General features: G+C 33.3%; 1 long non-coding RNA gene across 2 annotated transcripts; it reads left to right on the plus strand.

Moving 5' to 3' along the window:
• Positions 1 to 482: 482 nt before the first annotated feature.
• Positions 483 to 12,348, plus strand: LOC112593244. 2 transcript variants are annotated; one of them, XR_003114591.1, is made up of 4 exons: positions 483 to 1,094; positions 1,263 to 1,442; positions 1,626 to 1,846; positions 11,867 to 12,348. It is a non-coding gene; the product is annotated as an uncharacterized LOC112593244 (long non-coding RNA). The 2 variants fall into 2 exon arrangements; XR_003114590.1 differs by having other exon boundaries at positions 483 to 1,442.
• Positions 12,349 to 13,126: the final 778 nt, after the last annotated feature.

Consider the following 13,126-nt stretch of genomic DNA (forward strand, 5'->3'; position numbering starts at 1 on the left):
CTATACACCGTGATCAAGGGTCATATCGGACGCGTCCCTGTTTGAAACACTTTTCAGGTAGGTACCTATTTGCGACTAAAATAAAAAATAATATTATTATTATTTTTTTTTTTTTTCTTATATAATATTATTATTTGCGACACACCGATTTGATATCGTTATTACAATATATTATGGCTTTATATTATACCGTTCGCACTGTCAGCAGCCGCAGTCGTTGTATGTGTCTCGTCTGTGGCGCCGCCCCGTCCGGCCGGTAAATAAAATATAATATATATATACCACGGGGTGAGTGGTGTGGTCGGGGGTAGGGTCCAGATTGTGCGTTCGTGTGTGTGTGTGTGTTTTCATCTCTCGGGGTCAAGGCCACGCGACGGCCCAGACGGTGACGTCACCGTCTGCCCAACACACGAGTGATCGCAACAGGTGGTGGTGCGACGGTGGCGGCGGAACAGTCGCGGTCGCAGTCGTCGTCTATGGTCGCCATCGTCTCCGGTCGCCCCGTATAGGAGTGCCCCGACGCACGCACACACACACACACACACACACACACACACACACACACGTCACACACACCCACATACACGAGCGCCGTCGACCCAAGTCCCGCGAGGAAACGCGTGCCGCTACGGTCTACCACGTGCGCTTTTTTTTCTTTTAGTTATTTCCGTTATTTTTATTTCCACTTGCTGTGGTGAACGGTCCGTCATCCGTCCGGAAAATATATCAGTTAGTTCGACTGTGTCGCAGCAAACATTACCACTTCCACCATGCAGTCTATGCGATATTGCACCTTTAACGACGACATTATTTTTTTTAGCCGTACCGAAATCTGTGCGAGTGCTGCATGGAGCTTGTTGCCGCTAAAAATGCATTCATGATAATAATATTATTATTCGTGTACACGCGTCGTCGTCAGGTACGGTATACATTCGTGCGGAAACGATGTCTCGTACTATCCACATAGGCAGAGCTGCAGTGTAGACCAGATTCATCATTTATACAACTCGTCTGTATAATAATCTAAATACTTGGCGAACGAGCGAAACTTATTTTTTGTAGATTCTACAAAATTACGCACCAGTAATCTAAAGGTTAGACTTTTAAGGACTCCGGTCAACTGGGTCAATGCTATCTAACCGATATAATCTCTGATTTTATCAAACTGCTGTTATAAGTATTTTTTTTCACATTATAATTTTCTAAAATAATTAAACACATTATTAGATATCTTTATTTATAGCATATTTTTATTTTTTAAGGAGGACCTTCAACACGACAATTTATTCTTTGACATGATCAACAAAGAGTTACATGCAGATTATTGATTATATCATTTAATTACATCAAAATCGTCAAGGGGAAATATGGTTTTAAATATTTTATTATAAATAATCATTATATATAAGAATGTGTTTAAGCCTTGCAGTTGAAGCATAAACGTAAGTCGATTAATTCGTTAGAAAAAAAAAAATAAATATTTATAGTTGATTGTCATTATCACTGTTAAACAATTTTGTATAGGATTCGTGATTTTTGAAAATGTTTTTTAAATTTATTGTAGTATCTTAAGACCTCGTAAGATGAATACAATAGGTATAGCACCACTCTTTTGCGATTTGCAGGACGAACGATGTCGAGTCACACCAGGCTTATAATGCATGATGCATGGTAGTATACAATATAAAATTATACCAGCTAATAGTATAATTATACGTGGTTGATTTTAATCTGTTCACTCCGGCGGCGTTATATTAAATCGAAGATGATGATGAGCAAAATATGTTTCTATTTCTCTAAAAAAACACAGCGGTCGCGGAAGAACAGCTACACTATACGATAATAGGTATGCGTGATCCTAAATAGCAATAATAATATAATGTCATGTGTCACAAGTACCATAGCTAGGTATCTATAGTTCTTTCGAACACTTGTGGAAATAACACAGTTGATTATAATAATACATTATTATATTGATATTATCATATGGTTATCAATGATAACGAGTTATGCGCTGCACTCGTTTTGTCTCAGATAGTCGGATACATCGCGTAATATTAAAATAGTACGTTGATTGTTGTAATATGATATATTATAAAAGATTGAAGTACAACACTTGTATACGATTAACGCATCTAAAGTAAATAGTGATTACAGCGCGCGTGCAGTATGTATGTTATTATAATATTTAATTCGATTGGCCGTTTTCGATCATCGCGATAATACTATGTTATTTATCGTAGTCATTAAATTAAATTATGTTTATGCTATTACAATATAATATATTATTTAAATTAGATTTTAACATCATTTTTTTTTCTCTATCGCCGACCATTTAAACATGGTTACATAGTTTATACAATTATTATGCATATACAACTATTAAAATTATTTTTAAATGGAAATTATAATAATGTCGTCCTCATTGGTCGTATTGTATATATTATGGTGTACATGGTCGCATTGTATACCAATTTATGTAATAATAATATTATGTACACTTGGAATAATACCTCGCGATAGTCATGCCAATCCATTGTGCTATAGATTTTTAATCGTTTTAGTTGTAAATTAAAATATATATTGCGTTTCCCGTTCAAACCAACACGGTGGCATATATATTTCATCTAACATACCTATTGAACTTTATCGAATCGGTAACAAACGAATAGCAACTAGCCCGCTGAAACGTTGTTAGAAAGTCCAAAACGTCAAAACTTTGTTGAAACGATAAATTTATTAAACATACCAAAACGTTAAGTACACTAAAATATGCATTGTACACAATCTATTATATTAGCTGCCATTGTATGGTATCGACCAATAAGACGTATCAGCATTATAAATAATATATAAAGCTATATATATATTATATTATAAGTATCATGTTTAAAAACCTGTATTTTTGATAAATTATACAAATTAACTGCACTTTTTGGTTTGAAGGTGTATATTATTACACATTATCGTAAAACTGTGTTAGTAATGCTGTATAATGCTATGTTATGTTATAAATATTATATGACTTATCATACATATGACATTATAACTATTAAAACAGTCACAGCAGTTTTTTTACCCTTGTTTTTTTGCATGACTTCATGGGTAAAGTTTTACTGTTAACCAAATCTTTTTAATATGTTAACTATCATTTAAAAAAATGTAATATTTTATTTAAATTGATATTAGTTTTTTTTTTTTATGGACCACATTATTATTTACATGAACACCTGCAGCAGTTATTATCAGTTTGTTAATAAAACGTAATTTTTAAAAAAGAATGCAATAGTAGTATATATTTTTCACTGATTGAGAGACAAGAGTATAATAAAAAGTTATAATTATTAGATAAAACAAATATTAAATTTTAAATAGATATGTTTTTAAATGCGTTGTGTTGTATTTATTCTATAATATGTATAAATAATATAACTATACTGTAAATTTTTTATGATAAATTATAAATCCAAACTGTTAATTAGCAACAAATAATATATTATTATGTGTTTAATATTATCAACTAACGAGTGATATGAAAACTTCCAATTTAAATTATATTCGTTTTCGGAAATCAACAACGATTATATATTATAACATTATCGTAATATATAATATTATATATGTTTGCAGTATTTATAAATTGCTATAGACCAAAGTCAGCCGAACCAGTAAATTATTGACACGTGTACGTATTAGCCATTCGCTATTATACAAAAGTCAAAGTGTTATTCTACGCACGCGGATGAGCAAACGTATTACACTCATAAAAGTGGGATACCCTAAGATGTCCGATAGTGATGGACGATGATTGTGAGAATGTGATATGAGCTCTAGCGGTTTTAGTGACACAATAATAATTCTTTCTACGGTGATCTCTCCTGGGTAAAAACGTCAAAATAACCGTAAAATAAACTTTACTCTCTTGAATTCCGAAAACGATCTAGTATAAATTGTTCTGATTTATCGATAATAATAATAATAATAATAATAATAATAAATTAAATAACCCATTTCAATAGGTTTTATTATTATAAAAATGTAATTAAAATGAAAAATAGCTAACAAATCAAACATTTGTCTATTAGTTGAACATTTTGTTTGTATTATAGTGTTTCATATTATTGCATTAATCTTGAATATGTGGTGAAACGTGGTTATGTCTGACTACAGTATAATTACAGGGTTAAAATTATACAGACAAATCGAATATCGTTTCAAGTTTTTGGAGATTTTTATAATAATATATTATATGGAAATATACATTTTAAGTATATGTTTATATATTTTTTTAAAAGCATAATAATATGTGAGTCCACATTATATTATGCGTTAAAATTGTTTTTAATATACATTATAATATAAAATAGATGTTAGGCGAGATGCGATTATATTCTTAGATGTTATTTTTTTTTTACTAATAATTTAAAATCGTAGAAACATTGTTAATAATTCGATTAGTAACAGTCATTTAAAAATGATAGATATTAATACGTTTTTGGATGCTATTAAACTATTTTAAAAAGTATAATTTTTATAAGAATATCGAGCTGTTATCGCAGCATATTAACTGGAAATCAGTACTTATGTTTAAATATTATTTACATTTACAAAAACGAAAAATGAATTATTTCTTATAAATTCAATTAGATTTAAATTCATATAAATAATAGATTTGTACTGTGCACAATATATTTTTTACCTATAATTAATAAATATATATAATTTCATGAGACGCAAAATAAAATTAATATCATATCTGAATGATAATAATATAATAATATGTATTAAATAGATCTCAAACCAAACTTTCACGTTTAGCCTATAGTGAAACGGAATTCCAAAATATAAATAATATGGATCTGTTAAATGCCCGAAGGAAATAGGTCTTGAACAATGGATGACTTGTTAAGTAATAAAATGTAGATTGCCGTATTTAAGAGCAAATCAGCACACTTGATCAAAGCTATTGTACTCTAATAATGTGGGGTCTTGAATTGAATAATAGGTACCTTATAATATACGTACGTATATGGAATATTATTTTTTTATAATTATTGTAGAATATATTTTCATTGAAACCGAACTATTGCCATCGTCTATACTATATAATATTATATCATATTGTAAAGAAATGCCGCGATTTTTTCCATATTATACATAATATAAATACACGCCTAATATTGATCATTTATAAATGAATAGGAATTTATTATTATATTCTCTCATGAAGTGTGGCCAATATTAACTGTGCATAAGGTTGATAATTATTATATTATTTCAAGTCTGCGAAAAGATTTTAATCTCATATTACGTCATTGCAGTTAATAATTTGTATGATACGTTTTCTTTGCGTAGATGTAACTAATTATCACACGTGGAAGTAATCAATGTAATGTAATCGGTTTAAAATAGTGTGTAAAAAATAATTATTCATTTAAATATTATATTTAAACTATATAAGTAGGTTTACTGTGTATACATTGTACAATAAAATGTTTATAAACTGGTTGACATTGAGATCAGCAATATTTTTTATTTTTTTTTTTTCGTTGTACTTCAAATACCAAAAATCATTGGGATTATCTGTTTTTTATCAAAAAATACACACCTAAAATATTAAATATTTAATATACAAACGAGTGTTTCTGGATGGTATGTAGACAAATTAAAATTAATTTCCAAATAAACACGGTAACCGGTTTAAATGAAATAAACTCTGATAATGGCTCATTCAATTTTTTTCCACAGCGGCAAACAACTTAAATTTATACCATACTAACCAAAGCTATGATCATTATTTTTTTCTGTTTTATTGTTTGACATTGTTAGACAGTGATGGAACCCAATCCTTAATGAGATATCTGTAGATCATGGCAAGAAAAAAAAATTAAAGAAAGGATTTACAATTTTATAAAAAATACACTTAATACTTAAATGGGGAAAAAATGTACCTACTACAGAGTGAGCTCGTATTATTATTTTTTTTTGTCAATCTTGCATTATACACGTGGAATAAAAAGCAACAGCGGGAATTGATATAATACATATGATGACTTCTAGCATAAAATATGTATAAATAAATAAAAAAGAAAATTAATTAAAAACTCAAGTAAGAATGAGTAATGGTATTTGTTTTTAATTTTATCTAAAGCGTAATTTTTTTTATATAGATTCAAATATAATAATTATTATATTATAAATTATAATATATTTCGGTCAATATAAAAATATCGTACTGGTTCCAAGAATAATATTATATGCATATTTCATCTTTTTTATCAGATAAAAACGTCTTGATAAAACGGTTGTACATAATATTTTATACATATACATTACGTAAATTTGTAATGAAAATAAACTGCACCACGCTAACATCCGTTTTCGTTTCGAAATTTCCGGTTGCCCCCCTCCCCCCAATTGGGTTTCTGCGCGCACACAACGCCAGAATATTGTCACGCCGGAAAAATCGTGAAGTTTTACGACGACGTAATGGCCGTTTCTTGTTCATAAATATTGTTTATGGTAATATACATTATTTTATTACTCTTTAAGTAAAACACAACTCGACAACAACTACCATGTATTTTCCGTCGTCGTCTGCTATACCGTAAGATATAAGACACATTTATATATATCAGTATTTATTATATATATACATACCAAGCGAGCTAGTGTAATGGATCGTTTTATTATTGCCAGGCCTAAGTTATTATTTTCTTCAGACTTTTGAACATTAACATGAAAAAAAACAACTCAAAAATACAATAGTATCGTCTGTCTTATCTACAGCGACCGATCCTTCCCATTCAAAGTCCACACACACACACACACACATACACTCTCTCGCACGCGTATATACAATAATATGAAGAACGCGTGACCTATTATTTCGTACAACCCGTACAGGATTTATGTATTCGCATTGGGATTCGAAGAAATCGTCTGCGGTAAAAAACTCGATCAAAACGATAATGTCAATTCGATATTTTCGATTTAATACCTAATATTATAGATTTACAGTTATAATATCGGACCACAGTCATCACGCGCGTGAGCGTGCTGAAAACACATCAACATTAAAATATTAATTCCTACTCGCGCTTTGCAGCTGTGAAACGCTACAATATTATTATAACAATACTAATAATAAAAATAATAATAATAATGAAGTGTTATACCTCTATACCTGCATAATTCTTAGTGTTTATGAACTATACGTACATGATTCGATAGCAACGGCAGATTTTGATCGATACGTCGATCGATGAACGAATGAACGAACAGGAAACCACTTCAATTATGTAAATGCATCGGTCGGCCGGCCGGCCGGACGGACGGACGACGATCATCAATCGAGTTCGGCGTTTTCCCCTAAAACCCCGTTGCGGGGGGGCCACCGCCGCCGCCGCACCTCCCCGCGGACGCCCCGCTGACGCGTCCCGCCCCGCCCGACAGTCCATCGTACCGCTCAGCGGCAGTGCGGTATTATAATATACGATATCCGCGCGGGGCCAATATGTCACACACCCAGCGGCCGCATTCCGACACCTGACGTCGACCAATCAACGGTCGCGGATAACGCTCGCGCCGCACACGGATATAATATACAATATAATAATATTGTGCCCGCGCGCGGATAGATACTTATCTCGTCCGAGGCTTGTCAGAATGCCACTCACAACGCGGCGGCGGCAGATACCTGTATACCGTATTATAATACACCTCGTCGTCGAATATAATACAACAAAACGTGTACAAAATAATATACGCCACGCCATGTGAATTCACTCGGGTGATTAATGATCATCGTCGCATATAGTTGTCGAAGTCGTCGATCGCCGTGTAGTCGTCGTCGTCGTCGATCGTCGCCGTGTGCCCTTTTTAATTTTTTTTTTTTTCTTTACGTATACTCGGCGACTGCGTCAGGAGAATCTAATTACGTGTACACGATAAATACGCGCAGATTAGGTACACCTCTCATACATATATACATATATAGATCTGGAGTCGTAGACAATATGTATATATAACCGTCGATTCGGCGGTGAAATGGCTTTTTAAAATATTATATTATTACATATTATTATAAGTCCACCTGTCTATAATAGTGTAAATAGTTTTTTTTTTCATTCTCGCACTCGCTGTCCGGTCATGAACTCTTTTTGTACGAGTACTGCGCGGCAGTGCACATCGCGGGACGGTCTCCGCTTCAGAAAGGTCTGTGGCCTTATGACGTATCTACGTATATACTGCACGCGCGCGCGCATACACATCGCTCACCGCTGCACCGCGGCCGATAATATGAATTCTGGTCGAAAACAATGAGCTCTCGACGTACAACACACACCGCCGTCATAATGATTTTATATAACATTATATAATTGTATACAAAACGAAATCCCATTAGAACCGCGTACGTTAATAAAATAATAAACCATATCCCACCGTTGAGCCGGAGACTTGACGATGACGCTATATTAAGCGGGCGGTTAACGACCGACGGTAATCGCGTCAGGACCGTTAGGTTAAGGATATTATTCGTCACTTTACAACACACGCGCGGTGTATATAATATAACACTAGCGCAGAAAAACTGGGAAATGCAATGGCTTGGCATGCAATGAAGAGTAGAGTGACGTGTTGTATATCAGCCCGTTCCGTCACTGCGAGTTATTTTATGTCCGGGAAAACGAGAATAATATAATATTATAATAAGCAAAAGTACTACCTAATAATAATATTACCGTATACGGCAGGAGTGGCGGTTGAATTTAATATGTTTGCCGTGCGGTGGCTGCAAGTCGAAAATTATATCTTAACTTCCTTGGACAACTATAATTTCCGTCGTAGATTACGAAACAAGTACCTATGGTAACTAGCAATACTTTTTATTCTACATTTTTACAATATTCGGCTGAATTAAATGAACTGCAACTCAAATGGTCGGACATCACTTGTTCCGTGTTCGTGTACACATATATATTACAGTTTACAGTGTATAACACAGACACGTCCCCAGGGCCGGATCAGTTGCAGCCAGGATTGTTTATTTTCCAACTTTAATAATACGATGTGTTACATTATTACCTATATCGGATCTACCGCTTTACGACGTTTCATTTCGGATGCGGTGCAGACAAAATCAAATAATTATTTTAGCTGCTGCTGCTACTGCGTTACTAAAACAATAAATTATATAGTGGAATCGCAGACATGTACGTGTACGTTGACTACAAGAGCTAGATGTTTAAAACTAAAATAGTAGTCAAATTTTTAATCTTCGTGTATCATAGGCAATAAACTAAAACATCATGGCGCGCTAAAATATATTTTAATGTTTCCACCGAGTCACGTTTTTTATTGCATTCACTGCGAATTTTTGTAGATATGTAACAGCCACTTACCTGCGATTAACATTTATTGTCTTGATAGTCGTTATCATCATATTTTACACAGTATTGATTATGTGTATGATACAGCTTATTTCTTTACCTATAATTTTGGTTTGGAAAGTATTGTTATAACTTATAACTTACAACGTTTGAAACAATGCGCTGTGAACTCTGGCTTTCGTCTATTAGTGCTATGACCAACATCATAATATTAGATTAAATTATACTATATTTCGACTTTATACATAATATAATATTAAATCAGTCACGTATGATGTATATACGTCGTTAATATTCACATCGCGTGTCCAAAGATTTATAATCGATTGTATTACATCTGTGTAAACACACAGACTGTTACATGATTGTGTTTACAGTCTTTCGGAAAAACAAGTCATGTCTCCGCGTGACGATACACATATAGAGGTACCTAGTACCTACCACGGATAAGAATAACGAGAATCGACCATTTGTTCCGTACAGCAACATAATTATAATTAGTTTCACTAAACGTATTAACCGCAGAGAGGTCTATAATATGTTTCGCACGCTGCAGTTTAATTATTTTTGTATTTCATGTCATTACCTGCTATTTACGTAAACGTATGTACAATAGTATTTCGAGACTTTAACGACTGCCTAATTTTAAATACCTACTCGATTTAGTAATTATACACTAAAATTATATGTGTGTATATATACGTATATATAAAATGTTATATCTATTGCATAACGTATTTTAAAGCCGTGCTGTTATTATTATTACTAATGCCATCTTTGACGTCATTTATTAATCATGCATTTTATTATTTTTACATATTATTTATTTCAGAGCGAACAGAGCGTCGGTACAAACGATTTCGTTTTAATACACCACATATTATTATTATCATTATTATTATATACGTTTTTTATTGGATCTCGGACGATCATTACCATACCACCGTGTTTTTTCTTCAGCCTTGTCTCTCGATTCAAAATAATCAAGTTTCATATTTTGATTAATTGCTCGTGCACGCGCGTATATTATACATACAAATTCAATCTCTAACAAATTGTCCGTTCTTATTTCAGGCGTCAGTTTGGGTGGGTCGGCTGTAACGATATAATATATTAATCAAAGTTTTGAAACGCTTATTTCTCTAAACACACACGCGCGCGCGTACAACATATGCGTTCTCACGGGCAATATTCGATTTTGTTTTTTAGGACCCTATGCCCGTATTATAGAATAATGCGCGCACACATAATATACATGTATAATATAGCAGGTATGAACATAAAATGATGTATAACAGAAGATCGGATCGAAAACGGCAACAAATCCGAGCACAATATACTCGTAATACGCGTATACGTAGTATTATGTATATATATACCTATATAGTTAAGTATATGTATTATACAGCAGCAGCAGCAGCATTCGTTGATATATACACCCGTGAAGCTTCAGCAATAGTTTCGGATCAACGACCCTAATGCACGTTTCATTATACACACACACACATTACATATATATATCTATTATATTGAGTTTAATTAAGAAAATGACCGTTTATTATACGGAATTGAGAACGTGCGTGCGCATATATATATATAACTGCTGCATTAATGTACGCACATACCATATGTATATATCTATGGTGGGGTAGGAAGGGGGTGGTCGAGAGGGGCTTTTGGCCGACGACAGAGGGGAATAAAAAACGAATCGTATAATATACGTCCGCCACGACCACCACCGCAGCGATTTCGTTCGTGCGCGCCGGACCTCATTACCTTATCACCCGCGCCCCCCTATGGGGCACCTACACGCCGTTTGTGTGCCTACATGGTGCCATACGTATAATAATATGTTTATGCGATCGCAAACGTTGTGTGTTTAATTAGCGAAAAACTTTCAGGACTGCAAGACGGTCGCGACGGGCGCGGGTCGTGCGTCGATCAGAATATTATTATAATGTACGTATAATGTATAGGAAACACATCGTACCGTATATAATATATGTGCCCACAGTACAAATATGCCCAAGTTGCACGATACGGTACGCGTATATTCGTATTATTATCCGATACACGATGCGACGGACGGGAAAATAGAGAGAGAAATAGCGAGATAGATGGACAGAGAGAGAGAAAATCGCTACGAAAATCCGTCGCGTGACGGATCCGCAATAAACGCGTGTCGTCGCCGCCGCACACGTCGCCGTGTCGATAACAAGCGCGGCGTGTATATTATATGTAAGTACGTAAGTGTACTGCACTGCCAGTCCGACTATTACATATTATACGACGCGCGAGCCATTCAACACGCGGGACACGTAATGTTTTATTATTGTTATTATCGGTGGCGTAGCCATACGTGTAATGCGGATAGATAAGATAGAGGGCCTGCAAGGTAATCTATAACCGCGGAATTATTGTTAATTTTTTTTTTTTTTTGCGATCTTATAAAATATAAATATATATTTTTTTAGGGTATACAGGCAACAAAGCAACACCAAAATTCAACATTGAACATTGTTAACTATGATCCAGATTATAAATATTAAAGTATCCGTTTTCGAGAAATTATCCTTTCAACGTTTTCAGATCGTTCGAAATTGAAAGAAGTTAAGTACTTGTCTAAAAAATGTGACCGAAAATGAGATCTCACTCGCAATCACCGTTGTCGTCGTTTCGTTTGATGTTTCTGGAACCGAATAAACGCCAGACAGAAAAAGACCTCTCTGGCTACACGCTATACTGTAAATATCGCTTTACTAAACAAAACATCGGTGTATCATGCTATTAAAACAGTTAAATGGCATATTATACTTTAAATCGTTTAGATCGATAATATCATGTTATATGGTTATTATAACGTGCGTGGACGTACATATTTTAATGGACAGACTGCTACTATTAGTGTTTAAACGAGGTATACTCTAGAGGGGGGATGTCCTATCTTTAATTTAATTTGCCCCTTTACAAACAATTGTCAAAAAAATACTCTTATTAAATAAACATTATTTGTTACGATTTTATTATCTTTTATTATTATTATTATCAATAAATACACATACCGTTCACACATTTTACATCGAAATATTTAGTAACAATCAAATCGTGTTCAATAAAATATTATAATTCGTTTTTATTAATGTTCCAATAGCATATTTGCCAAATCGGAGACAAGACACATTGAGGTATTGTATAAAAATAAGTATCGAAGGCGAAGAAGATCCACCTCAGAAGTAGGTACATCGAAAAATTTAATCCGATTTGCATGTATAAGAAAAAGAATCGTTGCAATTAGATTGATATAATAATAAATTATAGGTTTTATTTGTATAAAATAAATAATATTTTTAATCAAAATATTTAAATTTAATCTTATAAATTGTATAACGTATCAAACGTCAATTGTACCGAAGTTCAAAAGCATCGTAATAAATAATAGTAATAATGTGATAATTGATATTACTGAAATGCATGACCTATTAAAAAAAAGTAAGCCCCTCCCTAAAAAAATTACGCGGATTAAATATTGGTTAGGTACTACATGATCACAATATATATACCTATATATATTGTGTATTATACTATAAACAGTTTTCCCCATTCATTTCGAGCACATATAATATGTCATATCATATCATATACAACATACATACATATTATACGTGTGAGAGTTTATGTGTGTGTGTGTGTACATTTATTATCATAATAGTATGATGTGCGCGTACTCGTATAAT

This window comes from Melanaphis sacchari, unplaced genomic scaffold (assembly GCF_002803265.2).
Source record: "Melanaphis sacchari strain LSU unplaced genomic scaffold, SCAv2.0 Contig1_pilon_pilon, whole genome shotgun sequence".
NCBI lineage: Eukaryota > Metazoa > Arthropoda > Insecta > Hemiptera > Aphididae > Melanaphis > Melanaphis sacchari.